The sequence below is a fragment of the Acyrthosiphon pisum genome, chromosome A2 (genome assembly GCF_005508785.2).
Source record: "Acyrthosiphon pisum isolate AL4f chromosome A2, pea_aphid_22Mar2018_4r6ur, whole genome shotgun sequence".
Lineage (NCBI taxonomy): Eukaryota > Metazoa > Arthropoda > Insecta > Hemiptera > Aphididae > Acyrthosiphon > Acyrthosiphon pisum.
This window is the reverse complement of record NC_042495.1, coordinates 6997917-7011455: the sequence shown is the minus strand read 5'-3', so window position 1 is coordinate 7011455 and position 13539 is coordinate 6997917.

Genomic DNA, 13539 nt, shown 5'->3' with positions numbered 1-13539 from the left:
TTCCGGTGGCCGGAGAACTCACACTTCGTGATTTATCACCGTTCACTTTCACATAAATACTTCGAACCCCACGCCACCGTAGCCTTGTCATCATTCCCTCGGCCAATAGAGAGAACGGTAAGATTTTCGGACCCTACGAAGAACCGCATAGTTCATCAAACAGTCTAACTAAATCTTCTAATATCACATCTTCGTTTGTCTCATCGGTGTGTTGCAGTTGTTCTTTTATTTTACTAAAACGTATTGTTGTAATCATATTTTTAATATCTTCTCGCCCGGTAGATTCGATTTCTTCATCCGACTCATTGTATGATGCTGCAATTTCGTTTCTTTTTCGTAGTGCGTAGGTATATGACTTTCACGTTTGTAAACTGAACCACAAATTAACTAATTTCATATTTTGTCCTAGGTCGTTACTGATAAATTCAAATATCTCCCAGACAACGGGTGCAACTAAAGCACTAAACTATCGTTTATTACTAGCCATCGAGTAGGTATGCTGTGGCATTCAACATATTATTCTAATCGGCCAGTATCAAGATATCAGGCCTGTTTATTGTTCTAAAAACTATTATTATTATTGATATACCAGCTATACCAACGGAGAGGTGTATATTATTATTTTATAATATTTTAACGAGGATTTGCATTTTGATTTGCATTATGCTATTATATACATATATAGGTGACATATTTTAGATTCTGAGCGGAGCAATGAATGTATTGCGATTTTACAACTAAGTGCGATTTGTTATCTTCATTCTATGAATAGGTACACGTTTTATAGTAAAAAAATGATTCGATTTTCAATATCGAGTATTATTTATGATAGCAATTTAGATCTAGTTGGTACATTTGAGAGGTAAAATTGAAAATTCCAAGTTTTCTTAATTAACTAATACATTTTGAAGGTTTTACAGAATTAAATAAAATAAAGTACTTAATAAAAATGTTCCATTGACAATAATGGGTATACCTCAAAATTAGATGACTCAAAAAGAATTAAAATATTTTGAAAATTGTACCATGTATAGAAAATCATCCTAATCTATACATTTAGTGAAAATTCCAAGTATCTACAGACATCTGTTTCTGAGTTACAGCAAAATATCAAAAATTGACTGATTAGACATTGTGAACTTCCGGAATACCATCCAATATTGTAAAAATGTTAATATCAAACGCTCATAAAAAAATGTATGTTATTTTCCAGAAAAATAATTTTTTTGTTTAAGGTAGAAAAACTTATGAGAAACTTTGCATTTAATTTTCAAGATTTTGAACAAGTTAAAAATTATTTATCGACAATAATTTTAAAAAAAAATTGAAAAAATTGAAAATTTCTGATGGCTTTGGTCAAAATATTTTTTAAATGTTATTAATTATGGAGAATGGTCATATAAACATTTGGTGAACATTTAATATACCCATTAAATTAAATATGTGGAAAATGGTTTTGCATACAAATTCGCAATTTATGTTTTTGTTTTCCCCGACGCTTTTGAAAACTACTGGCCATTTGTACTTTGGACCCCTATCCCTTCCATAAGTAACAACTATATAGGTATTCACTTTCCTATCAGAAAATATGCTTATGTAGAAAATCGGAGCAGTTTTACTGCTCCAAAAGGTAATGGAAAAAATAACACATCATTGTAAATCAATACATGCTTTCAACCACTCAGAATCTATAAATCGAAAAATATGTAAAAGATAAACGTAAATATTCTATATATTTAAGTTAAGAAAACTAATGTACTGGAAAAGTTGTTTGAAGGTACTACAAGTACATAATATATTTGTTTAAGTAGTTTAAAATTAAACTCTCATTGGGTCATATAATTATATTTATTCGATAATGTTGCGTTTCTATAATCGAACAATAACACAGTGTGGTATTATAATTTTAAACTTTTTTACACACAAACCTATGAAATTATTACCTTTAAAAAACCACTGAAACTTACCCAAAATGGCGACCAAGAAGTTTCCAATGTTAAATTATTCCCCTTCCTATTACTTCACGCAATATATCGTGTTGCCATTTAAAATTGGCTACGTTCATATTATAATAACTACTGTCTGGTTGTCAATCAGTGTGGGTCGCGGGACAGGTGACTCTCGTGTTACGGTGTAGGGGATGAAGAGGGACTGTGCATTGTTTGCCAAAGTTTGCCCCTTTTACCCCGCTTGTCTCTCACGCTGGACTTTGGACAATGGCCGCATTACTTCCGGTCCGGCGTGCACCAGTTCCGTGTCATCATCAACCTACTACCCCCACTCCACAGTCCCTACTTGTCGCATTGTTTACAAAAACCCGCACCACCCATAGTGCATATATACACACTTGCGTATATATATATATTATATATATACAGTGGCGGTCCGAGAGAGTACACCATTATTCAAATGATACCATCTCATTCGCGCACGAGTCCAATTTAGTCCCGTGTACATATTAAACTTTCAATATATATACATAGAGTAGTTTATACAGGGGGGCCTTTGTAGTAGTGAATGAGGATCGGAGGAAGTCGAAGAGGGATAGGACATGTAAATGATGAAAAAAGTATCCGAACCAGCTTAAATACTGAATATTCTATAACTTTTTATTATTTCTATTATTATTATCCGACATGCGAGCCTTATTCGTAAAACGTACACCGCTGAGTGGCGTGCCTGATAAGCGATAACCATTGAATACAGCAGACTAATTGAAACCGTCAATCCCTATGTCAAATATGAGGACATGGGGTACCTTCTATACTTGGGAGTGAACTATAGTTATAATACCATTATTATATATTATAGGAAATAAACTAATACTGTAACGCTCGATTGCAATCAAACATTTTAAACAAAACAATCGTTTAAGGGTTTAAAAACAAAAATGTTTTACCGATTATGTTTTAGTTCAGACGAAAACAAGTAAATTTTATTAAAAAATCATGTACTTCTAAACTGTATAAGTACAATCAATACATATATAGTTATGTAGTATTATAGTAGGTACTTATCAACCTTTATAATTTTTTTTAAACTGTGTACTTAAATTATACGTATAAGTGTATAACTGTTATTGTAACTAGAATATATTATATATATATTTATTCATAGAATTAGTAAAGATCACGATATAAATATATAATATATCCTCGAGAAAACACATTAATTCATCCAGTAATAAATAAATTAAATTAAGCTGTTTATCCGTTTTCCATTTCATTAGCCATAACTCCTTTTAATATGGATGTACATTCAATTTCATTGAAATCGTCTTTATAAAAATCATAATCCGGTTTAACATCATCAAGAGTACAACTGCATACTGTAACAGGTAACAAACAAGACAGAGGAGCTAAAGTAACTGAATTTGATTCGAACTTTTTACTAAAAAAAGAAAACAAGTCATCTACATATCGATAATAAAAATTATGAACCCTCAGGTAGTATACAAGTGTATATAAATCATTATTTAACTGCAATGTAATATTTTGCGAACATCAAATAATGAATAACTAATAAGTAATTAAATAATTGTTTATTCTTGATTACGTATGTATAACTTTTAATAGCTAGTCTTGTTAGGTTTCGATTGATGCGACTTTGATAGAGTTTATCGTTATTTTAAGAATAATAGACACGTTAAATTAAAATATTACTAAACATAATTTTACATAATAAAAGATCTTTACTTTTCAATAAAATAAAATATTAGCCCTCTTAAATACGATTAAAGTTAGGTGTCCCATCTTACCTAAGTTTCCCTTAATTCGAAAATGTTGTATGTACAAAACACTAATATTAAAGTTATTATAAATGCTTCCACTAGATACGCAATATATACTGCATAATATGACATATATGTTATAAATGTACAACACATGATGAGTACTTTCTCGTATATTATTATTAGGTTCGATAATGGCGGTTATCGCATCGACATTTTCCACCGATCCATCATCGCGAGATCACGACGGAAAATTACTATTACATAATATTATTGTGAATTTTATTATAATGATATCCACAGACCGCAGCTGCAGCCGATTCGAGCTCTCGCGCCCCCGTGTGTTTTGATCCGGTCGCGTTCGTTACACGTACCTACGTGTTCGTTACGCGGGCACGGACACAAAATAAATTTTAATCATGAATTATAAATATTATATAATATTATATTATATTATATTATATAATAATACATACCTGTGTAATGTGTATACCTATTAGTTATATACATATGTGGTGGATCATATTATAATATATACCTACCTACGTCCATGTGCTGCGCGAATACCTCGACGTGTATCGCGTTGCCCCGTGCTCGTGCAGGCTGCAGGTATGATGTATATAATGAAACGTGTGTAACGTGCATATTATAACAAGACGTATGCATTTTTTACGCATTTTTCCATGCACCGTAATAAAAAAGAAAACAACCCCGGCGAGCCTAATGGATTTCAAGGGTGGCCCGCCCCGTTATTAACGGGCAAACAATAAGCGCCGGTGTTCTTCAAAGGGTATATACAATATATATAGGTGTATAGTATTATTATTATACGTTTATGTACACTTAAAGAAAGACCTGGCCGCGCGTACAATATATAGTATAATATATCATGTGTATATATTATATATTTGGCATATGCACACTTTTTCGAGATTCGAGTCGCTGCAGCGCGTTCTGCGATGTATGTATGTAATAATATTATACAATGCAATCGGCCCGGTTCTATATCTATAACACGAGCCCACGCGTGCTATATAAGTATAATAGTAATAATAATAATAATAATAATATAAGAATATAGTAGGTATAATATACAGGTATAATAATATTATATAATATGATATCATAATACCTATGCACATTATATATATATTATATACATTTGTTATATATTACCTACATACATTGTTGCAGTGTACACAGCGGCGCGTATATTCCCCAGACGTCCGAAAGCAGAAGAAACGAAATCTTAGTAGCCTCGTCATCACAGCACCGAGACGTCCGTCCGTCGGTATTGTCTCTATTATCATATTATAATAATATATATTATTGTTATATTATAGGTATCACCGCTGCACGAGGCACACTTTGCGATGATTTATGTTTGCTCGGAGTGTACACGGCGGCGTCGGTGGCAAGTGGCGACTTATGAAATATTACCGTACGGCTGCATTACTCATAATATAATATTATTGTATATTATATCTATACGAATTGCATACGGAGTGATCCATTTGGCTGGTTTAGCATTTTCACTGACTATTTGGGGTATACTAATTTTCCAAAGTCAATAACCGATAAATCTTGTATTTAAAAAAAAAAAATTTTTATTATTATTATAGTTTGAAAATTTAAGCAGCTACTTGTATATTACAAGGTATATAATATAGGTATATTATACTTTTATTATATTTTACATTCTGTTTACGACTTTTACAATATTTAAATCTAGTTTTTACTACTTTTTATCATCCCAATAGCGTGTTTCTTTTACATTACTATATTCTGAAGTTGAATAGTGAAATCAGAATGATTATCCAAAAATGAAAAATTATATTGAATAATACTGAATAATTATATATTTTTTAAATCTATATAAGTCATAATAAGTAATAACTAATAAGCATTTACACGTCTTACTTAGCACATATATATTAATTGTTATTTATTGCTGCGATTAAATGATCGCATGGGATTCCATATCCCATATGATGTAGGGACATCAATAGTTTTAGAAAATTCCCTATCCTGCACTTTTAGAAATTAAATAAAAATGTAGTATAAAGTCGTAATATTAAAAATAAAAAACACATAAAACCACTATGACAAGGCGCAGTAAAAAAAATTGATTTGTACGTAAAAATATAGCGTAATAATGTTTGTAAATACTTCAAACTTCGGTATACAAGTACATATTTTTTTTTTAATACTAAAATTGATTTAAAAAAGAATAGGGTATATAGCTAGTCGCAGTTAAATGTATATACCACCCTGTATAATATATTATGTGTGTAAGTAGGGTCCGGAGATGAGTATATTTTTCGACCAGCGTCGACGGGTCTACAGCACACAAACATAGGCACATCGTATATATATATATAAATTATGTACACAAATATAGTGAGAGAGGGAAAGAGAGAAAGACAGAGTTCCCATGAGGGTAAACATATGATATTATATAATATAAAAATACTAAAAGGGGGAGGGGGCACAATGCAGGTTTTGTGTGTGGATATCGATATATTATTATTGTTATTATTATTATTATTATTATTAATACGTTCGCAGCTGCCTCCGCGGAGATCTCGCGAGCCAAAAACCGCCCCGGCGGCGGCGTATCGTTTTACGGTCGCGGCGACGGCTGTGGCATAGCGGGCCGATCGCGACTATATTGTGTGTCGCAACGGAAATGTCAACCGACAGACGACCGACGATTATGTCGAATTTCTCGGTATCCACTCGAGCACAATAATGGGGACCGCGTTTGATACCTACCTATATACCAATATGAACGCGAAGAGTACACGCACAAGGTGTATACATATTGTGTACAGGTAATAGGTATAATGTATAGGTATATAATTCGTCGATATCAATATTGTTATATCTATACAGCGAGATCGGAAACACAATGTTGGGGTTTTAATATTTTAATCTCGTGGGATTTTCGAGAAAAAATACGTTTTGTTACAGCAGGATTTTCGGTTGACACCGATTCGAAACGGCGGCCGGAACAAAGATGTCCCCGACTACTGTAATATGTCTAATACACGCGGAAAGTATTTTCGAGTCTAGCTGTAATACTGCGATCGCCCCTGCTGCAGGTGGTACTTTTTTTTTATATCATATTATACAATAATATATAGATATAGACATTTATTTCCATTTAAATTTTAATAATTATAATATACAATATTATTATTTAACCATTGTTATGATCTGACATATTGTTCTATAGGTACTTTCTAGATTACGGTTTTAGTTGTACGTTTAACTTGGTTAGGTATAAGTCTATTACAGTTCCGAAATGAAAATTATATTATTTTATAATTATCCAATTGGCAATTGGCGTCGGTAATTCTTATACAATCATAGAAAGACGTGTTCCCCTTTTGGACAGGTATAAAATTATGGTCACATTACATAGGTAAATTGTAAGTGTGTTATTAAAATTATTTCCACTCTCAACGCGTAGGTACGTAAGTATGCTATATATAGAGAAAAATTGTTTATACATAGAAGAATTTCTGAGAATTTCATCACTAAAAATATAAATATAGCTTTTTTGAGCAATTGGAACTTCCAAAGTTTATTTTTACCATAATACTGCGCTTTACCTAACAGTTGAGTACTTGGTTTTAAAATTATAAAAAATGGTACGACAAAATTACAGTTTTTTAAAAATTCGTTTTAACGACATGAGTTTGATTATTGTCTGAAATAACAAGACACCAGTACTTGCATGTCTTTTTTAAACGTACTTATCAAGGTTCAAATAATAATGCTTTTTATAAACATATAAAGGGTGATTTTTTTTAAGCACGCTTGCCCACTTTTAGAGCTTTACGTTTATTAAATGTATTAAATTCTATTTCGTATATACTTGTATATAATATGATATACTCACTGGCCACTAAAAATCTAAGGACGGTGCATCTAATTATTTCACCAAGGCTCGGAGATAATAAACCCGATTATGGCCATGTATATAAATGTAGTATTTGTCGGTATATAATATAACATGTAAATACAATAAACGAAGCGTCGATCGTTCACTTCAATTATAATATAACAATAATATATAGGTGGATAGCTTTAGTATAATAATATTAGTACCTATAATAAATTCTAAATAACGGTTGTAGCAGAAACTAGAAGCAACATGTATATTATGAATATAATACTGTCTATCCCTGCAAAAACCCATATTATTCATATAGGTCACAAGATATGTTGTGTCTTACACGTCGACACTTCGTGTTATATTTTCGCAGCACCAAACTATCGTAAATCGTAATCCTCGGTTTGGTTGACGAGTTTCATCGGACCTAAAATGACGAAGCTCGAAAATATACGCACAAAACTCGTTCCTCTTGAATTTTATCACATCACTATATTCACGCGAAAACGGTTTGATCAAAGAATGAATATTGCGAACGTGCAGTAGGAAAAGGTCGGCGATGTATAGATGGAGACCCTGTAAAAATATTTGAGGTAACTTAAGAATTTGGTAGCAAATAAATCCATGGGGTGCTTACCCTTGCATCAATTTTTTATTATGTTGACGATACCTTCCAAACTAAACAGAATAAAGAAAATAGAATATTATTTAAAAATATAATTTTTTAAGCTACCGTCTACCTTAAATTATAGTGATGTATACTATTAAAATTAATTAAAAATTATAATTTTACTCGTACTATAAAGTCACAAATGTATCCAATAATAGTTGATTCCAATTTTTTTAAAAACAATTTCGAATACAGTAAACAGAATCACATACGTTCTCAACGTAGCTGTTATAATCAGCGCCGAATATTCGTGGTGCTTCAACTAATATATATTCCTACTGCATGAAAGTTGGATAATCAAATTTTATTTCATTCTTAACACGATGTAATTCTACGTAAGTATTACGTTTTATATATAGAACACCGTTCTAGCGTCCCATAAAAACAAAAATGTCGTAAGATACTAAAGATCAAAGCTTTATAAAATACGTCATTTAATAATCATCACATAATGTGACCAAGTTAAAATTGTAATAAATTTAATTATTTTAGATTTATGTTTTGATATATATATTATGTATAAATAGATTCATGTACATAGGACGCTTATTAGATGTGAGTATATATATATATTATATATGATTCATTGCGATCGCTGTCTGTCGTTTATTATTTAAAATTACTGATTTAAATAAATCCATTTTGGCCCCTACGCCCTACACACTGCATACATTATATTATAATATAATGTAACCCTTATTAAGTCTATTTGTAATACGCCCACATGGATAAATAGAACAATTAGTTTAATGAATCCCAATATAAAATCATGTGTATGTGGGTGTTAATCAATGATACACATTATTAAATTATATCAAATTTATGACCGTATTAAATAAAACATTATATAATATATAATGCGCGTGTGATAGTATCACAAGGAAAATTAGACGGTTTATTGACCATATATTGATCGATTTGTCATGATACGGCGATAGTTCTATTATATTATGACGTGATATACGACGACTATATACATTATATAATATATATAGCGTATAATATATACATATACATATTGACGACGAAACTTTATATTAGTCGTTTTCCCTCTTTGCAGAACTCATATGGGTTTTTTTTTTTTTTGAATTGTCGCCAACAACACAATGCTCACGCGCATATATACTGCACACACATATACACCCTAAATATACGTATGTACAACTATATATATACGCAAGTCGTTAATCACGCACCGAACTATTATCACGTCACAGAAACCAATCTTCCCGTTACATATATATAGCGTAGTGCGCGATCAACGCACAGATGTCTTTGGTCTTTGGATCATCGATCGGCGTACGCGGATACACTGCACACGCGAGTTCGCTCGCGTACATAATATTATATTATTCCCTTGTCTTCCGCGGGACAATAAATCCCAGTAGGTATGTAAAAAAGCGCACACGTTTTTTTATTATTATTATATATTATTTCGTTGTCGGGCCGATGACGAGCGGCGCGTATACATCTATATAATACTGCATAATCTATACAGTCTGTAAAATTTATGAGTCGCGCGCGGCACACACCACCGTGCAGATTCGGTCACGTGGAATGAATAAACGATGTTCAATAGTATGATGTGCACACTGCGCACATAACACCCCTGAACATTGTAACTGGTTCGCATATCGAGTGGGACGTGTGCAGCTATATACAGATATATAGCCACTGCACGGAGAATGGGGAAGGAAAAAAGCGAAATTATACTTATTTACCAAATCAACTCGTCCGTAAGTAAGTTGTTAGTAGGTTGTATAATATGTGTATACAGTTTTTTATTTATGCCCACCGTTGATAATCCAATAGGACACAGCGGTACCCCAAGTCGGTTTGTTGAACATGATGTTTTTTTCATGTCAAACAATATGTGAAACGGCTATACATAAGTATACTGCAGCATCGGTTTGTTGGGGGTTTGCCTTTTTTGTATGCGTATAGTATAGGTACATGCACACCGTGGTCATCGTAAACATTATAAATAGTGATTTTCATTGTCATTTATACAATCACTGCAGTATTTGCGTATATACGCACCTATAGGTAGGTACACATATATTATATATGATATATTATGTCTGTGTTTTCGCATTTCATTTTTGGTGTTTGAATTATTTACGGAATAAATTGAATAAGAATTATACCCACATCGGGCACAATAAACACGATTTCAGGTATATTTCTGTTTACATTTGTGAGCATATACTCGAATAGGTAGCGTATATATAGGCGTGTACGTATATTATATAAAGACGTTACAATCCATTCAATATACGAAATATTTGATTATGGTTTTCAATTCAATATTTCTTACAATAAACGCAGTAGCTATGGTATACACAATATTATAATTTATAATATATTACATTTTTCAAGTAGACATATTATAATATATATATATTTATATACATAAACGATATGAATGGTGTCCAATGTCCACGGTCCGTAAGTATAATTATTTTAATCAATATATCACACCTATACCTTAACTAATATTTTTGTACTACTACATCTTAACATTGAATTATAATATTTTTATATATAATATTATACAATATACTCATTTACCTGCAATTTCAGTTGTGACATTTGAAACCATTTTATAAATAATCGTTATAGTGTTAGAAAAAAAAGTGAAAGAAATAAATATCAGAGGTATCTACTGTTGTGTAGTAGCTTTATACCTGTAGAATCCATATTGTTATAATATATATATATATGTAATATGTATTATAATATTATTATGATTATACCTGTTATAGCTATTTACATTTATTTTTCTATTAGTGTACGCATGAGTATAATAGTGCAAACAAGAAAATTGTTTATTTGTTATTCTGAGTTATGAGCACTTAAATATTATTTTATGTTGTCTATTATTTAATAACTATATGCATATTATATATATGTTATACGCATATACACTGCAGCGGCATTAAAACTGAAAAACATATATATGGCCGTTTGATCCTTATGGCTTTCGATTTCATCTGTAAACAGGCGCTGTATGTAAATACACACGTAATGATGGTATAAACCATATATAACATGCGAACACTATAATAATATAATAATATATATATATACGCGTATAATATAACCTCGTGGAGTTCCTAGTTATATGCACTGCAGTATGGGGTCAGTATAACGGCCGTCGTTATTGTATTAATGACTTTGCACGCACCTAAACTGTGTGTCTGTGTGTGTATAGAATTGGAGGGAAGTCGGGGTAAACAGAAGGGACATCGCGTAATTGTAGCCGGGCGAGGTCAGAGGGGTAGAGCAGCGCGTGTGTGTGTGTGTGTGTGTGTGTGTATGTGTGTGTGTATGGTCTACAGGAAGGGATGAATAAGGCTCACAATGGACAAACCATTATGAAGTGCAATTAACAATATTGTGCGGCCATTCGACAGGACCCCAAAAGCTCGTGGATGCTGCAGTGTGTATTTTCGGATGTCATAGCCGGCTGTGGCCAACGCATACGTACTATATATATGTATAGAAATACGCATATATTACTGTTATGGTCGAGTAATTTACACAGGTCGTTATAATTATTAATTTTAAATCGTAAAACTCGATAGTGTTTTTATTAATAATATGATGTATAATATGATGTACATATTAATATACACCACGTTTTATTATATTTCAATTTTCACTGTTTACCGACGTGCACAAATATACACGACCATTAAAAATTGACTATACATTTATGTACATTATAATATATAATATCGCGTTGAACAACATTTTTACAAATCGATAGTAGACAATTATATTATATATATAGCTATACAGTGAAAAGTTTAATAGATTTTATCAATAAATGAAGTCGAATAAATTGCCGAGTTTGACACATGAACACAACATGACTTATGTATAACAATTTACATATTATATATCTACATATATTGATTACTATCGCAGTTGTAGCAGATTATGTTATATTATACTCTTTTTCAAAACATTGTAGGTACATTATTTAAATTTATTAGGTATGGGTGATAATTGATAATAAATAGTTGAGTACCTACATCAAATAGGACGTCATATTATTTAAACTTTAGTATTTCCTAAAGCTATCCTTGGCTACAGCTTGAATTTAATTTCTCATTTTTTTTTATTTAATTCAAATAAGGGCCCAGAAAACTTTCACTGAATCACCTATATGAACAACAGGTTCCCCAATTCCGCGTTATACACTATATTATATTATAGGTAATTGGCATATCGTACCTACCTATAGGTACCAATTATTGATTTTATCGCTGCATTAAAATATGACTCTTTTATCAGGCTGTAATGTCTTAATCACTTTTTTGAAAATAACTTTTTTGTTTGAAGCTTTCTATATTCTGTAAATAATAGTAGAAAGTGTATTCGCGACAGTAGTTGAAGTCAGAGGAGTAGGTTATAGGTTATTATATATTATATTACATATAGAGAGAACAGACATATTAGGTTAGCCATTAGGCTTAGGCGTGTTTACGTGTCTATAGTTACTATATCGGCCAGTATATAACCTGGGAATTTAAATCGACTCAACACTGATTTTTAAATTGTACCTACCTATATAGTGGAGACACTATTATCTACCTAACTAATTTCGTATAATGAACTTCTCAAACAATATTAGTTATTAGGTAAGTACTTTTGGTCAGATTATGGATTCTATAAATATAGAATATTTAGCGAAAAAGTTCTAGACACGAATAGACTCTCACTGTATATAATATATTTCCGATAATTTTAATTTTATAATAATATATTAACTATACAATATAGTGATGTGTTTTAAATTATATTAAAAATGAATAATTAAACGTTATAGTTTTAATATAAATTATGATTTATTTGATAGTTGTATAGAAATATATAGCTCACGTTTTTACTACTATATAGGTGTATAACTATAATATCTATATTCTATATAACAGGTTTCTACTCTATTTAGGTATAAACTATAGTAGGCTGCAGTACCTATATAGAATAATACACAGTGTGATGCATCACATATGCAGATAATTTAAATTTTTTAATATATTACTAAATATGTTAAATTATGATTATGAAGTAGCCAGTAGATGTACCTACCTATAGTACAGCTACCTATCTATAGTACAACTACTAATAACACATAATGATAATATATCTATATATTCTACTACGCTACTAAGCTAGGTATATGAATATTTTGCATTTTCCTAATTTTTATTATTTTACATTTTGTAG